At 42.4% G+C, this 11,235-nt stretch overlaps 1 long non-coding RNA gene across 2 annotated transcripts in view; it reads right to left on the bottom strand.

Annotated features, from left to right (window-relative positions):
- Positions 1-11,235, bottom strand: part of LOC129060865 (uncharacterized) — a 140,192-nt gene that overhangs the window by 1,930 nt on the left and 127,027 nt on the right. Inside the window, exons 3-4 of one of the 2 annotated variants that reach the window (XR_008527722.2) lie at positions 6,215-6,328; positions 4,856-5,650 (exon numbers count right to left, since the gene is read on the bottom strand). This is a non-coding gene — a long non-coding RNA (uncharacterized LOC129060865). Of the gene's footprint in view, positions 1-4,855; positions 5,651-6,214; positions 6,329-11,235 lie in introns of those variants that run through there. The other variant, XR_008527723.2, reaches the window with a different exon arrangement.

Here is an 11,235-nt window from a genome sequence, read left to right as displayed (position 1 = left end):
GGTTGTCACAAAAAGTATTGTTCAAATACACTAAATGTCTCAATTTATATTCTTTTATAATTCTTTTTTTTTTTTTTTTTGAGACAGAGTCTCACTCTTGTTGTGCAATGGTGCGATCTTGGCTCACTGCGACCTCCACCTCCCAGGTTCAAGTGACTCTTCTGCCTCAGCCTCCCAAGTAGCTGGGATTACAGGCGCCCACCACCATGCCCGGGTAATTTTTGTATTTTTGGTAGAGACGGGGTTTTGCCATGTTGGCCAGGCTGGTCTTGAACTCCTGACCTCAAATGATCCACCCACCCAGGCCTCCCAAAGTGCTGGGATTATAGGCGTAAGTCACCATGCCCAGCCTATAATTCTTCTCTTTTGTATCTACACTGGTCTTTGGTAATCTCACCCAGGATATGGCTTTAATATAATCCATAAACCAGTGGCCCCCAAAACTAAATCTATAACTCAATTTTCCTACAATTTACCTAGCATTTCAAATGAACTCTTTAAACTTCTTGTCCTGTTTCATATTTTAATTCCAGAATCTTATACCCAGTTGCCTCCTTCACATTTTGTTTAGATATCTAAGTATCTAAAAATTAACATTTTGCCAGCTGATATCCCCCCACCAAACCCTTACTCTCCTACAACCAATGCTCAGCAGAATATTCAATAGCTATCCTTATGTAATTTGATAATGATTTTTGTAATTTTAAAAGAGTTACAACTGTCCATAACAAAACTGTTTTGAAAAGTTAGAAACCCCACTTAAGATTAAAGAATATTAGAATCTCATGGCTATTGTTCTATTTATTTTGTGAATAATGCCTGTTTAAAATTCAAATGCTGGTTTTCATTGAGCTTTACATTTGCTTCAACAAATACTCCATAGCGTTACCCTGAACCTCAGAGGATATTTGAAACTCAGCAACAGATTAGAGCAACAAGAACTTTGAGCACTTCATAGAAAATTATATATAAAGAAGAAGTAAGACAGTTGTTTTCCAAAGATAGGGAGTTAACCACCTGGGTAGGTTTCAAAACTTTTCTAGTAAAAGTCAAAGCAATTCCCTGTCTCATTCTTCTTAAAAATGAAAAGAAAACCCAGGCAAAGCTTTGTTCTAATTCCCAGATTTCTTTCACTTGTAACTTTGAAAGTGCACAACAGACGTAATATTTAGGTTTCATTAGAAAGCTCTTCCTTTGTTTGGTCCCAAATGCAAGCTTTCAAAAACAGCATTGAGATAGAAGAATTGCTGAAGTTCTCTGTTACACAATATTAGAGAAAAATTTCATTGGGAAAGATACTTTTCCTAATTGCATTCAAAGTATGGGCATAATAATGTATTCATACATTTAAAACAATGGGGTTGTGACTGCATTTGATTAAGCTCAGCTCATTAGCTTCGTCAGAAAGGCCAAAATATAAATACCTTGATTAGGTTTTTCTGACTTTCTGATGAAGGATTTTTCTTGGCCCCTTCACTGGACTCATGCGAGGGGAGCCCCTCCATTCAGCCTGCTGTGCTCAGCCCCTTGCAGGAGGGAGCACATAAGTGAGCAAGTACGGTGTCCAGGCTGACAGCTCCGGTGCTGACACAGGAGCAAGCTGCATGCAGAGCCTGCAGTGGTGCCCAGGTGGAGGTGCCTGCGATCCCAAAGCCCCAGAGCAGGTGTTGCAGTGCTCTCTTAGTTCTGCCGTCCACAGACGGCAGTGTGTTAGCAGCTCAGTTGGCCCCTTGACTCACTGACTGGAGCTGCTGCCCCGACTGGTGAGGGCAAAGGACTGGTGTGACGGCGTTTCTGGGTACCCACACTCAGTGGGTCCCAAGCTGTTGTCTGACATCCACAAAGAATGAGCTCACACAGGCAACTGAAGGACGATGAAGGTGGAAAATTTTATTGAGCAATGAAAATGGCTGTTAGCAGAAAGAGGAGCTGGAGAGGGGATAGAAAGGGCAGGTAATCTTCCCCGAGGTCAGGCAGTCTCCTACTCTACCAACTGAGTATGGGCTCTTTGTAGGCACAGGATGGAAGGTGCATGCTGATTGGTTTGTGAGTATGCAAAAAAAGTTTAAAGTGAAGACACCACTCAAAGGCTGGCACAACAGTGTAGAAAACCAATTAGGAAACGAGAAGAATACATAAAATAGGTGAAGGGTGGGGATCAATCCAAGGAAAGCACACCAAACAGGAAGACAAGTTCTCAATTCAGTCTGAGGATAGAAAAACAGGCTCCCAATCCAGTGCAAGAATAGGAAAACAGGTTCTCAATCCAGTCTGAGAACAGGAAGATAGGTTCTCAATCCAGTCAAAGAACAGGAAGACAGGTTATCAATCCATTTCAAGAAGAGGAAGACAGGTTATCAATCCAGTGTGAAAACAGGAAGACAGGTTCACAATCCAGTCCGAGAACTGGAAGACAGGTTCTCCATCCAGTCTGAGGATTTAACCTGTAGCTTGGCTTTTAGGCTTTAAACTGTCTTTGGCTTGGAGGTGGGGGTCAGTGGGTACCTGGTACCTGCCTCTATCTGCCTAGGCATTTGGCTGTTTCCTGTCACCATCACTTCCAGAGATCCCAGCCTTTTTCAACAGTTGAATCCTAGCCACAGCCAATAAAACATGTAACTAAGTCATTGTTCCTCCTTAGTGGGTGGATTGCATGTTTCCTTGCACCATTTTGTCTATGCAGTTACATTTAAAGCTGTTGTTTTAAGCCAAAGTCAATTCAGAGGAAGAATTGTTTCACTTGGGAAATTAATTTCTTCATAGAAAGGGGCGTGATCAGAAAATGTATGGAAGTAGCATTGCAGATGATTTGATTTTCGAGGACCAGGCTTAAAATCTCCCAGGATGTTGCAATGTGACCCAAGACATACTTGGCAACTTTGCATACACGTTTTAAACATACGAAGCTCAGAACTAAGTCCTTTAGCTATAACTTGAGCACCTTCTGAGGTTGTTATTGTTAACGTGGGTGCTATTGCCTTGTTAAACAAATTGAGATCTTTTCCTTTGATTCTTAATTTAAGTGTGATTGACTTTGTTTAGGTTCACAAACCTCAAGTGTAAACCTTGGTCAGTTTTCACATATGTTTAGTCTTGTGGAACCACACCAAGATCAGGATAAAGAACATGTTCAGCACCCCCAAAATATGCACCCACGCCTCGTACATCAATACTTGTGTCAGCATTAAAGGTAACCATTATTCTCATCTTCCTTGACATACATTAGTTTTGCCAGTTTTTGAACGGCAAGAAATGGTCCCCAACCGTATGTACATGCTTGTTCTTGACGTCCTTTGCTCAACATAATGTTTTTGAGATCCATTCGTGTCATTGCAAGTAATTTTCTTCTTTTCTATGCAGTGCAGTGTTTAATTACAAGAACATGCCACCATCTATTTGCCCATTCTTATTTGATGGCTATTTGAGTTTCTTCCAGCATTGGACTAATGTGGGTAAGGCTGCTATAAACTTTAAGCTGTAGTGTCTTTGGGTGAATACAAATCTGTTTCTGTTGAGTATTTATTTAGAGGTGGAAATGCTGTGTGTTAGGAAATACTTACAAGTTAGTTTAGTGGACACTGCCAGTTTTTCAAAGGCATGAATCAGGCCTTCCAGGAAGGAATATGAGAGCTTTGGTTAAAGATGGTTAATATAACTAAACATAGAAAGTAGAACAATATTAGAATATACCAGAATAGTATTTTTTTAAACAACAGAAAATACTAATCATAAAAAGAGACAAGGATAACTGGACTACATTAAAATTAAGAATCTCAGCTTATCAAAAAAAGTACCACAAAGAGAATGAAAGAAAAAGCCAGAACAGAAGAAAAGACCTGAAATCTATTTATCCAACAAATGACTCCTACCCTGGATGCATGAACACCTGCTACAAATTATTGTGAGAAACGACAGACAACTCCATTAAGAATAAGCACAGGACTTGCGCAAGCTCTTCCCAGAAGATGCCAAATGGTGCACTCATAGCCAAGAGCTCAAAACCATTCGGCATGAGATAAATGCAAATTGGATCATCAAAAATATATCCTCGCCAGAATGACAAATGAATATAGCTGGCAGTCTCTAGGGCTATCTAGATGTGGAAGTTGACTTTTTACTCTTTTCCTTGTAATTAGGATAGGTTTAAATACATTCGGCCACATTTGGACCTTATTCCTTTTGACATACAATATTCTGTAGTTAGAAAGCTGAGCATGGAAATACTAAAATTAATACCTCTTGGTATAACTAGCCAACACAGAAACTGGTGTATGCTATATGCACAGTTAAAAGGTTAATAAAGATTTTGGGTAGATCAATAATTATATAACTATACCTAAAACAAACAAAAAAACTCTACTGAACAATAAACAATGATTTGATACTTTAATCCATTCTACAACAATCCAGCCAAACAGTAAGTTACCCTGTACTTGAACGTGTCCAGGGATAGGACATACTGCCTCCTGAGACAGTACGTTCCTTCTTTGGCCAGCTCATAGATCTTTCAATGTTTTTCTTAGAAAAAAAATATGCCTTCCAATAACTTCTATAAGTTAGTCTATATTTCACTTACTAGGATACATAAAGCCATCATGTTATCAGCTTTTCAAAAATAACTATCAAATTCTCATTGGTCTATCTATAGTTTAAAACTCAATAGTCATTGGTCCAAAGACTAGAGTCACATTAAATAATGCTAATATGTGAACACGATTTATAATGCATGAGGTCCAATTCTCCCCTATAACTCTAAGAAGGTGCTAGACATTTTTCTCACAGACGCAAGATCTTAATCCACACCCACGGTTTCCCCTGGTGAAAGGTAAGGACTGGAATGATTGTCCTGAACAGCAGAGGTGAGCCCAGTTGTGATTTAATGACTCCAAAACACAGGGCAACAAGAACAAGAACATTTCTCTCTGAACATCTCAGTACGGAGCTTGTGCTTCTGCCAAAAGATTTCCTGCAAGTTTTAGGAGGGGACCCCTTATGCCAGTTACAAGTACTGCTACAGCGCTCACTCCATGGCAGCTGAGCTGAGCGGAGCCCCCAGGATGCACAGAGGCTATGGGTGGTGGATCATGTCAGTGCAGCCAGGAACCGTAGGAAGCCTTGCACAGAGGAAGACATGACCTGAGAGTGCATTTAGCTGCATGTCCTCCCTGCTGTGGACCCCAGTGACAACTGCACACTCGGGATTTCTGGAAAGAGGGTCGCACATTTGCATGCTCCACCAAACCACAATTCTGTAGCTCGAGAGACTTCCAGACAGCAAATATCCTTCCACCTGGCTGTCTGGGAAGCCACACAGAATGACCCCACAGCTGGCTCTGTCCTGAAGACGGCCTGGCTCCAGGTGCTGGTGTGACTCTGTGTCAGGCAGCAAAGGCCAGCGTGTGCCCAGCATTCCCACGTGGACTGGTGCTTTAACTGGGCTGGAATGCCCCCAGGGCGTGGCTACAATGGAGGCACAAAGTCCTGCTGCTGTCTTTGTCCGGATGCATCATCTCTGAAGCTTACAAAGCAGTGGCTTAAAGAGAGTGCCCCTGTCTCCCAGCACACTGGTCTGCCTTCCGGATGTCCACATTGTCACAGCTGCTTACTCTATCCAACGCTGCCTTTGGGTGGATATTTACAAAATGCATTCCTAGTGTGATATCAAGACATACACATTTTTCAGCAAAATGTCAACCTTTTGCAACATCATAGAATTTACTTAGCAGATCAGCGCAACACAAACTACGATGTGACTTTACCCCATATGCATTATTGATGATGCTCTCTTGACCCCTAAAACCAAAAATGTGCTGTTGTCCCATAAAGCCAGATTTCAAAAAGAGATATGTAATGTTTGTGGGGATTTTAAAGCTCCTATCCATCAAACGTTGATCATGTCAATCTAATGTTATTTATGATATTAAATGGGTTCAGATTAATCAATCTAACTGCACAACCTGTCAGATGCCAGACTGTCATTCTGTCTTTCTTTGCATGACCACACACCTGAGATGGAGTTATTTAGGCTCCTCCATTAATGGGCTAATGGCATAACACCAACAGCCATCTCGGTTTAATACCCTCTAACACGATGATTTATCTCCCTCACATTGTAACTGGCTGTGTTCTTGTTCCCAAATATTTTCTGCCCTGCCTTCTCTTCCTCTGCCATTCCTGTCCCAGAACTGGATGTAGTGTGTGCACAATTTCTCACCTGTGTGGAGCCGGCCAGCACCCAACCATCAAGTTTCTCCCCAAAGCACCAGGTATAAAGATGGCTCTTCCAGCTGGGGCACCCAAGTGTAGGTGACTCAGGACAGAAATACAGCTGTAAGAAAAACCATCTGCCTGTGAGTCACTGAGACTTTGAATTTGTTGCTGCTACGGAATGAGTGAGTTGACCCCAGAACAAAAGCTCCATTCCCTCCCTTGTCCCCCTGACTCCACCACTGTGAGAATAGGTGGACAGGCAGATACGAGTGAAACTGCCTTTGCAAAATTATGACTGAGACAGTGAAAGAGATCTAACGTAATTGCAAAATTATGCCTTTGCAAAATTATGACTGAGACAGCGAAAGAGATCTAACTTAATTGATTCCATCTTGCTTCTAACCTCCAAGCTGTCCTTGTTCATTCCTGGGCATAGGCTGAACTAACTTTGGAAGGAACTTATAGTTTACAGTTTAAAACAAAGATAATAACAGTCCTTTCCCAAAGCAGACCTCCTTCTCATCTGGGGATTAGACTGCCTTTATAGGACTAGTATTAGCCACAAGATTAGAAATTATGGCTTAGGAGCCATGCAGCTGGAGGCTACAAGAGTCTGACCCTCCCCAAACTGCTCCTAATATCAGTACTTGATATATTTTGCAGACCCTGAACTTGATGGATCAGCTGGCACCACCCAGACAGATAAGCTGGCTCATCTGATCTTGTGGTCCCCACGGAGGAATTCACTCAGTGCAAGAGAATAGCTTCAACTCCCTATGATTTCATCCCTGAACAATCAGCACTTCTGGCTCACCGGCTTCCCCCCACCCACCAAGTTGTCCTTAAAAACTCTGCTCCCGAACGCTCGGAGAGACTGATTTGAGTAATAATAAAACTCCAGTCTCCTGCACAGCCTCCTCCGTGTGAATTACTATTTCTCTGTTGCACTTCTTCTGTCTTGATGAATCGGCTCTGTCTAGGCAGCAGGCAAGGTGAACCCATTGGGCGGTTACATGAGCAGAGAAGGACTAGGCTCCAAGGAATGTCAGGTGACTGTCAGGGGGCTGGTAACAGGGAAAAGAAAATTTCCTAACAAACAGGAGACATCCTGACCTTGTGGCCCACGACTTCCTAATAAGAACTTAAAACGGAAGCATTTGACCTTCCCCTGTGGACATGTCCAGGCATGCGCAGTAAGGGGCAAAATGGCGGAGTTTGACCTGTATATGACCTTCCTGTGGGGGTCCTAGACTGGTAAGGGAAAATTGCCCTTAGACAGCATGCACATAATTTCAACCAACAAATGGCGCGTGTGGCCCCTCCAGACGCCAGCAAGACACCGCACGGGGTGATTAGCCAACAACCTACCCAAAGGGAAGGACGAGGGGAAGAGACCAGGATAAACAACAGAGGATAGTAACTCCATAGTAGCCCTGAGCGACAATCAGGTGGGGCACTCAGTCTTTGGAGCTGCCTGCTTCATTCCTTCTGAGTGGACTTCTCCTTGCTCCAATACATTCTCATTTCTGCCTTAAATCTACTTCTGTCTCTTGACCAAATTTTTTCTCCCAAGAAGACAAGAATTTGAGGACTGTGGGGCCAGCCCTGATTCAGTGCTGGTAACCCACCATCTGGATGTGTTTTCCGTTGGGTGTAGGGGGCATTGCTATTGCTGTTCTTTGTATGTGGTATCGGGAAGTGTATGATAGATTGTCTACAAGTATTCTATTTATTTATTTTGAGACAGAGTCTCCTTCTATCGCCCAGACTGGAGTGCAGTGGCAAGATCTCAGCTCACTGCAACCTCCACCTCCTGGGTTCAAGCGATTCTCCTCCCTCAGCCTCCTGAGTAGCTGGGATTACAGGTGCCCACCACCATGCCCAGCTAATTCTTGAATTTTTAGTAGAGACAGGGTTTCACCATGTTGGCCAGGCTGGTCTCAAACTCCTGACCTCGAGTGATCCCCCCACCTAAGCCTCCGAAAGTGCTGGGATTGCAGGCATGTTTCTTAAACAGATTGAGTTAAGCCAACAAAATATCAATTTTCCAATCTATTTTTTTGTAGAGAAATTCAGCATTTTCATTTAACATTTCACAATGAGTTGGCTTGGATGTTTTGAAAACATCAGGTTCTTTCTAATTAGAGAGATAATGCCCCCTTCTGTATAAGATACATTCTAATAAGCAAACTAATTTAGAAATTCTCTCTGTTTCTATGTGTATTTTCCTAGATAAAGGTAATTACAAGGTCCTTTTGTACCTGTCTGTCAGAGGCTGTTTTATTGTTTTAATTTATAATTTGTTTTCATATAATTTAATATTAAGCATTCCTTTAGCTTGCAGGAATATTTAAAATGAATTTGCATTGATTTCTTCGCTTCTCTGGAAGACAAACCTTAATTCAATTCCAGAATAATAATAAAAAGTTCTCATCTTAAAATTGCTTTATTAATTTTTACTTTGGGTTTTCATAGGGGACGAAATAGATGTTTGGCCTTCTCCAAGGCCATCCTGCAGACATATATGGTAGCAAACACTCAGCAAAAAGATATTTATTTGATTTTTTTTGCTTTCTATGTTTTTCAAAACTGCAAGGAGAAGAAGAAAATAAACAAACACAGGTCTCTGCCTTGAGGTCCTAAAAGCTGCAAATGAGACCTATCTTATGAGGAAATAAAAAAGAGATGCACTTCAGTCAAAGTCACGTTAGAGGCCCTTGTTTGCAGGTGAAAACTGAGCTGGGATTGAAGGCCAGGCTTTGACCCTGGGCAGGGTCTAGGAAGACCAAAGAGCTACACAAGATGCTCTGGGGATGTCGTGAGCAGAGCCACTGAGGTGTGGGTCAGCAGGAAGGCACGGTGGAGACACAGCCCTGCTTCTCCCTGACCAGTGCACAGTTCCAGCGCAAACTGAGCTACCAAAGTTGTGTGATCACAGGGGCCTTAGGAGACGCCCACCATCTGCTCAGCTGGCAAATCTGAAATGATGATCATTACAACCTCTGACAGAGCTGGCCCAGAGCTGGGGTCTCCAAGGCCTCTATTCATGGTGACTCATGGAACAGAGGGTCCACTGTCTAACTCTAACTTCAGCAGATCACTGTCATAACTGCTTCAGAACAAGTGCCACTGTGACTCATCAGAGTGAGACAGAGAAAAAGAGTTTCCAATAGGAACCTTTGCTCAACAACATTGAAGGGGACCAGAAGATGCTAGCCGAAAATATGCCACTCTGGCCTGAGGATTATTTTGAGCTGATGGCAACTGAGGAACAGCAAAGGCAAGAAAAGCTCTAAAACCCTTTGGTAAAGGAAATTCACTTTTACAAAAGAAATTTCTATTTGCGAAAGTGTCCTCTTCTCTCTTACCTGAAAGAGAGTAACTCCTATTGCCTGAGATGACTCTTATCTGCATAACAAACCTTTGTAAACATCCCTTACCTGCATATCCTACTCACATTCCCATAACTCATCCCCCAGAAGCACCAAACTTCCCTTCCTTCATCTCCCTTCTTCTCCACACTTCATCATCCTTAATATCATCTGGAAGCCCCAAAGTTAACCACCTGCTTAAGCCACACTTAAGCAGTTTACACAAGTGTTGATCTGTCATTAAACCTAGTTTTCCTCTTGTTAATTTGTGTTTCATCAGTTTACACAGAGACCCAGGCACGGAATCTCGGAGGACAGATAGAAAAGTAAGTTCTTCCTCCTTCCATACTCCTTGAATTCCACACAGTGGCATGCCTGGGTTGGCCTCTAAGTTGATAATTGGAGCAGTAAAAATAAGAACTAGCATTTTCTTATATACTTAAAAAAATTAGAATTGCCCATGTACAGGTTGAAAGTTTGGAGAAAAGACATTACACATATTAAAAAATATAAAATCCACACCAGGCACAGTGGCTCACACCCTTAATCCCAGTGCTTTGGGATGCCAAGGCAAAAGAATCACTTGAACCTAGGAGTTTGAGATCAGCCTTTGCAACATGGTAAAACCTTGTGTCTACAAAAAATACAAAAATTAGCTGGGCATGGTGACACATGCCTGTGGTCCCAGCTATTTGGGAGGCTGAGGTGGGAGAGTCACTTGAGCCCAGGAGGCTGAGGCTGCAGTGAGCTGTGATTGTGCCACTGCAACAGACTGAAGCAAGACCCTGTCACACACACATATATATATACATATATATATATTTCTAAAATAGCCAACCAGTACATATTTTTTCATTGTTAATAGTATTATCTTTAATACACTTTAAGGTGATTTGGAAATTTGAACCCTTCAAAGCACAAATTGTTTTTTGCATTCTTGAGTATTTTGGTAATTTCAGTTGGAGTAACCATGAGCATGAATATAAAAGCTGTATTTCCATTACTTAAGAAATCAGTCTAACAAAATACAAAAATTATTAATTTCAGTCTAACCACATTTACTAATGAAGCCACTTCTATGAGCCAATGGTGGGAGTCTAGGACCATCACTGTGGGGGAGTCAAAGAAACAGAAGTCATGATTTAAGACCTTCAGATGGATTCTTGGAGGAATATAAACAACTTTAGCCCAAGGACTCTGTGCTGCTGGGTAGACATGCCGGGATTCGTACTGGACCTGAGAAAAGCAGTGAAAATAGTCCCTGGCCTGCGAGCTTGCTCCCCCACCTCAGGGCCTATCCACTCCCGATCTGTCCTGTGCCTACCCCACCCCACCTCTTCCCCTCCCACCCACCCACCCTGCTGGAAGCTTGGCCTGGGAGCTGGGCTTTTAAACACAGCAGAGAGGAGGCCAGGCAAAGCAAAAACAGGACCCAAGTATCAGTGCAGCAGAGAAAAACTGAACTCTGTTAAATATGTAAGCCAAAAGTAAAAATCCTAAGCACTCCAACTGACTGGTCGACCTTCCTCTCAGCCAAGGGCATTCCAAAGTTAACCTGAAAAACTAGTTCAGGCTGTGATGGGAAATGGGGTTTGGACACGCCCCATCGTACCCCTTCTTTTGGAATTCAGTCACAGCTGCGGCATTACAATCA

The sequence above is a fragment of the Pongo abelii genome, chromosome 7 (assembly GCF_028885655.2).
Source record: "Pongo abelii isolate AG06213 chromosome 7, NHGRI_mPonAbe1-v2.0_pri, whole genome shotgun sequence".
Lineage (NCBI taxonomy): Eukaryota > Metazoa > Chordata > Mammalia > Primates > Hominidae > Pongo > Pongo abelii.
Note: the sequence above shows the minus strand (reverse complement) of the source record. Positions and strands in the feature narration are given on the sequence as shown.